General features: G+C 35.1%; 1 pseudogene; it reads left to right on the plus strand.

Moving 5' to 3' along the window:
• Nucleotides 1-1,355: 1,355 nt before the first annotated feature.
• Nucleotides 1,356-1,962, plus strand: LOC134731289 (high mobility group protein B3-like; annotated as a pseudogene).
• Nucleotides 1,963-6,410: the final 4,448 nt, after the last annotated feature.

Genomic DNA, 6,410 nt, shown 5'->3' on the forward strand with positions numbered 1-6,410 from the left:
TTTAATGAGTTCTAAGGGGCGACTCAGTGGCTGATACTTGCTGTGCTTGGCAAAGAGCCATCAACTCTGGGACCACCTGGTTTTCTTTCTTGAATTTAGACAAACTTTGAGGAAATACAGGGAGGCTGGAAGCAGGTCCAAGCACCTTGAATTTGGCCTTGAGTAGCTTCAAAGCATGTGTCTCTTGTGTCTTTCTCCCTTTACTCTTGTGGGATACCACAAGCTAAATTATTGCTGTGAGAATTGCTCCACAAATCAAAGATTCTCTCTTTCACCTTGGGCCGTCACTTTCACCCTTCTCAGGACTTAATTCTTCTACCTAGGGAAAAAGTTTAAAAAATTTAAAAAATTATCATTATACTACGGAAACAAATCATTAAGTAGCAAAATAATTTTGAGGTAATTGTTATTAGTATTACTACTACTTGTGGGACCACTACGTTCATTCTATAATGATTTGTTGACTATCTATTATGTGTCAGAGACTGGGGAGACAATGATAACAGGACAGACAAGATTCTTGCTCTCGCAGAGCTCACATATTAGTAGGAAAGACAGCCAATAAAACAAGTGAACATTAATGAAGTAGAGAGATAAGTTTTAAAACAAAAGTAGAATTTGGTGATAGGATAGAGTGTTGGAGTGGGAATAAGGACAGCTTTAGATGGGGTAGTTAGGACACTGATAAGGTGATATTTCACGAGACCTAAAAAGTCAGAAGCCAGCCATACGAGGAAGAGAGGTAAGAAAATTCCAAGCAAAGGAGACAGCAAATAAGGAAACCTCAAGTTATACAAACGATCAACGCATTTAAGGAACAAAAAGCAGGTTAAGGACAACTGTATATTTATATGCAAAAGAATAAAGTTGAACCTCTACCTCATCTCACACCATATACAGAAATTAATTTAAAATGTATCAAAGAACTCAATATAAGAGCGAAAACCATAAACCTCATAGAATACATAGGTATAAATCATTGTGACCTTGAATCAGGCAACGTGTTTTAGATATGACACCAAAAGCACAAGCAACAAAAGAAAAAAGATAAATTGCACTTCAAAATTAAAAGCTTCTGTGCATCAAAGGACACTATCAAGAGAGTGAAAAGATAACCCACATGGGCGGAGGGGAATGTTTTCAAATCATATATCTGATAAGGGCCTAGTATCTAGAATATATAAAGAACATGAAAGCAACCTAATTTTAAAACACCCCAAAGACTGGAGTAGATATTTCTACAAAGAATATATGCAAAAGATCAATAACCACATGAGAAGATGCTCAAAATTATTAGTCATTAGGATAATACAAATAGAAACACATGAGATGGACTAGGGAACAATACAGTCAGGATGGCTAAAAGTGACCACAAGAAATCAAATGGGCAAGATGTCTGCTTATGCCTTCTTTGCACAGACATGCAGAGAAGAACATAAGAAGAAAAACCCAGAGGTCCCTGTCAATTTTGTAGAATTTTCCAAGAAGTGCTCTGAGAAGTGGAAGACCATGTCTGGGAAAGAGAAGACCAAATTTGATGAAATGGCAAAAGTGGATAAAGTACACTATGATCAGGAAATGAAGGATAATGGACCAGCTGAGGGAGGCAAGAAGAAGGACCCTAACGCCCTCAAAAGGCCACTGTCTGGATTCTTCCTGTTTTGTTCAGAATTCCGCCCCAAGATCAAATCCACAAATCCTGGCATCTCTATTGGAGACATGGCAAAAAAGCCGGGTGAGATGTGGATTAACTAAAGTGACAGAGAAAAGCAGCCTTACATCACTAAGACAGCAAAGCTGAAGGAGAAGTATGAGAAGGATGTTGCTGACTGTAAGTCTAAAGGAAAGATTGCTAGTACAAAGGGTGCCACTAAAATTGCCTGGAAAAAGGTGAAAGAGAAAGACAAAGAAGATGAGGAGGAAGAAGAGGAGGAGGAAGAGAAGAAGGAGGAGGGGGAATAAAAAAACTATCTGTCATCTTGTGAATGCCTTAGAGTCGGGGAGTGTCATAATTGACATATCTCTTATTTGAGAAGTGTCTGTTGCCCTCATTAAGTTTAATTACAAAATTTGATTATGATCATATTGTAATCTCTCGAAGTGCTCTAGAAATTGTCAGTGGTTTACATGAAGTTGTTGGGTGCCTGGAGCATCCTGAAACTGTATCAAAGTTGTACATATTTCAAACATTTTAAAAATGAAAAGTCACTCTGGTGTTCTCCCTACTCTGTGTACATTGCAGTTGGAGTGACAAGGCATTTAAAGATGTTTCTGGCATTTTTTTGATTTTTAAGGTGGTATTAAGTCTATGGTTATTGGCTAGAAATGCTGAGTTATCAACTGCACATATCTATAATTTGTAAAAAGAAAAAACAACCCCGACAAACTCTTCATGCTCCTTGCTTGGCGTTGAGGCTGTGGGGGAAGACGCCTTTTGGAGGGGCTGTAGCTCAGGGTGTGCTGCTGTGAGGCTCCACCTGTTGACTCTGCATGGGCATCCGTTTAGCTTCAGGTGGTCTTGTTTCTGTGTATAGTGATATAGCATTCTGCTGCCATTCTTAGCTGTGGACAAAGGGGGGTCAGCTGGCATGAGAAGTGTTTGGTTTTTTGTTTTTAGTGAAGCGTGGTAGTTTTAAAACTGTTTTTAAACAAACTCTAGAATTCTTAATTGCTAGCAAAATAAAGAGCCACTGGATCAATGAAAGTTCAAGAACCTTCTGTACTTAAATATGATTTGCAATGTTCTGTTATTTTTTCCTATGTTTAGAATGCTGAAATGTTTTTTTAAGTTAAATAAACAGTATCATACTTTAAAAAAAAACATGAGATACCACTTTAGACCCACTAGGGTAGCTATAATAACAGCAATTTTAAAAACAGAAAATAAGTGTTGGGAGGGAGTAGAGAATTTGGAACCCTTGTACTTTTCTGGTAGAGGTGCAAAATCATGCAGCTGCTGTGAAAAACAGCTTGGCAATTCCTCAAAAAAGTCAACACAGTGTTACTATGTGACCCAGCAAGTCTACCTCTTGGTATACACACTCCAAAATCAAAGCCAGGTACTCAGGCAAAAACTTGAGCATAAATATTCATAGTAGCTATGAGTATTCACAGTGTTTATAGTTTCACAGTGGGGAAAAAAATAGAAACAGCTCAAATGTTCACTAACCAATGAATAGATGAAATGTGTCCGTTATATACAATGGCATATTATTCAGCCATAAAAGAAGGAAGTACTGATAGATTCTACAACATGAATGAACCTTGAAAATATTATGCTAAGCGAAATAATCTAGACACAACAGGCCACATATTGTATGATTTCTTTTATATGAAATGTCCAGAACAAGCAAATCTATAGGGATAAAAAATAGATTATTGGTTGCCAGGGCCTGGGGGAAGGGAGAATGGACAGTGAAGGGAAGGAAGACTCATTTTTTTCAACTTTCATAAATTCCAGTTAAAGCAGATCCCTGTAATAAAAGGCAGAGGCAGATTAACAAGAGAAAAGCAAAAGGAAGTTTATTACTATATATATATAATATGTATTTATATTATGCATATTATACATACATATTATATAGACACATATAATATGTATTTATATAGATATATAAATATAAATATATTTATATGACTATATAAATATATTTCCATAAATATATAAATATAAATACATATTATATTATATATGTATATATAATGTATTATATACTTATATAAATACAAATATATAATACAGTCTATATACATGTTATATATTATATAATGTAATTTTTATATGTTATATATATTTATTTTATATGTTATATATAATTATATGTACTTATATAAGATTATATATGTTATATATTATACATAATATATAATTACTTATGTTATATATAATATATAAACATACATATGGAAGATACCCAGGTAATTAGTAATTCTCAAAAAGGTGGCTTTGAAGTCCACCTTATGTAGCACCATCAACAAACAACAGTCAGTTTTTAGAGAAGTGACAAGACAAAGAAAGAGGACTGTGAGTCTCTAGGGGTGATAACTTGTGGGAAGGTAAATAAATGGCAGATAAAAGCTTGTTAATGTAGATTTCTGTGTTGCCATCTCAAGGCTTATGAGAATCTAAAGTTTTCTTCAGTGGTTAGCCTTTGTTCTCCCTGGTAGAAAGGAGAGGTGGTGTATCTTTGTCTTTGTAAATTTACATTCTGTTTTTAGACAAAAAGAGGGAGGGCAGAGAGCTTTCCTACATCTGCTTTTTCTCAATTGCCTTCAGCTTAAGACAATCCTTATGCCAAAGAGGCATATTTGGGGATAGTATATTCTGGTGTCCCACAGGAGAGATTGCTCAACATTTACACATCGTGAAAAAAAAGAAAAATAAATCACCATGAAAAAATAAAAAGAAAAATAATTTAAAATGTCATGAACAAAATAAAAAGAAAAAGAAATTAAAATCAGTTTCAACACCAGAGGATTTCATGAAAAAATAAAAAATAAAATAAAAACTAAAAACATTTACAGAGTTTCTTTCAGGGCAATAAAAATACTCTAAAACTAGAAAATGGTGATGGTTGCACAACTCTGTGGTCATACTAAAAACCATTTTAATTAGGTGAATTGTACAGTTTGTGAAATATATCTCAATAAAGCTGTTATGCATTTTCAAAAACCAGGCTAATGTGATAGGAAAATAGTAAGCAAGAGAGAAAGTGACAGAAGGGGCAGAAATGGAAATTTCCTAAGGATGTCATCCTCCTATGGCCCCATGAAGGTCTAGATCTCATCATGCTAAGTATAGGCTTAGCAGCTTCCTTAACTTCCTTGAGCTAGGCAAAAGGCCTTTTCTTTCCTTCTAGAAATTAGCACTCCAAAAGAAAGGAACAAAGAACCCTATAACAACTCAGGGAGAAAAAGAATATTTGTCCCTGTTTCTAGAGTAAAGGTAGTCCTAGTACCCTCCCTACTCCTATAAGTGCTGGGAATGTCCTCTCAACTTCCCACTCCAAACACTCTAGACACAAAATATGTGTCTAGAGTAATCAAAAGAAGCAATGGAGAGTAATCAAAAGAATCAAAAATGGAGAGTAATCAAAAGAATCAAAAAGTAATCAAAGAAGCAATGGAGAGAGGCTAAAATAGGGAGAGGATATCCTTCTTGCCACAAAGACATGGAGGTTTGTTTAATGGCTCCCTACATCACATCAGTTCTCTCCAGAACAGTGGCCCAAGGATCACTTTGGTTAACATTAACTACATTTTATTAAATGCTTACTGTGTGCCAAGCATTATGCTAGGTGATTTTACATAGGTTATATCATTTGATTCATACAACAATCTAGTGATTATCTTACACATTTATATCCCCAATTTAATAGCTGAGGAAACTGTGGCAGAGGTGGTTCAAAACCCTGCTTAAGATTTCATAGATAATCAGAACTGGCATAGAAGTTCTGTCCATCTTAACTTGTTCTTCAGCATCACATCATACTACTTTGTCTCTTCTGACCCCCAGGAGTACTCCTATTCTGTGAGGTTATGAGAGGAAGCTCTGAGATCCTTCTAGAAGTTAGAGGTATGCTCTAAATACATTTTATTTTTTAATCTGGTTAACACAAAGTTTTGGCCAACAAGGAATGTAACTGGCCGCCTTAGAGGAGATAGGTAGAGAATCAGAAACATCCTGTCTATACACCTTCATCAGGCCCCTTCTCTGTCCCAGCTGAGGTCCATGAGAGAAGAAACGAAAAATATGTTTGTTATCAGGATTCCAGCTTTAATTGTTTCCCTCATCCCATGAAAACCAGTATTCTGGAATTGTAGCCTAAAGTTGTCTTAGCTAGCAATCATAGCTAAGAGATAGTAATCATTTACTATCTAGTAAGTGCTGTAGTAAGCACTTTTACATACATTATCTTGTTTGATCCTTACAACAAGCCTGAGTAATAGGTAGTATTTTATAATCCCCTTTTCATGATTGGGAAAACCAAAGCATATTTACAAGAACAAACTTATCCTAGATCTCTCAGCTCATGAAAATACTGACACTGAGGTCCATTTCATACCACAGGACCCTTAGTTTTTTTTCTTAACTTTTTAAAATTTTGGTAAAAATACACGACATACATTTTACCACCTTATGGTATTTGCCTTTTTGTGATTGGCTTATTTCACTTAGCATAATGTCCTCAAGGTTCATTGGTGTTGTAGGATATGATAGAATTTTTTTCTTTTTTAAAGCTGAATGATATTCCATTGTGTGGTGTGTGTATAGACATACACATATATAAAACATGTATATATAAATATGTATACACAAATTTTATATGTAATACATTTATATTTTGTTTCCATTCATTTTGTTTATCCACTCATCCATCTATGGACATTTGGGTTGCTTCTGCCTCTTT

This window comes from Symphalangus syndactylus, chromosome X (assembly GCF_028878055.3).
Source record: "Symphalangus syndactylus isolate Jambi chromosome X, NHGRI_mSymSyn1-v2.1_pri, whole genome shotgun sequence".
Classification (NCBI taxonomy): domain Eukaryota; kingdom Metazoa; phylum Chordata; class Mammalia; order Primates; family Hylobatidae; genus Symphalangus; species Symphalangus syndactylus.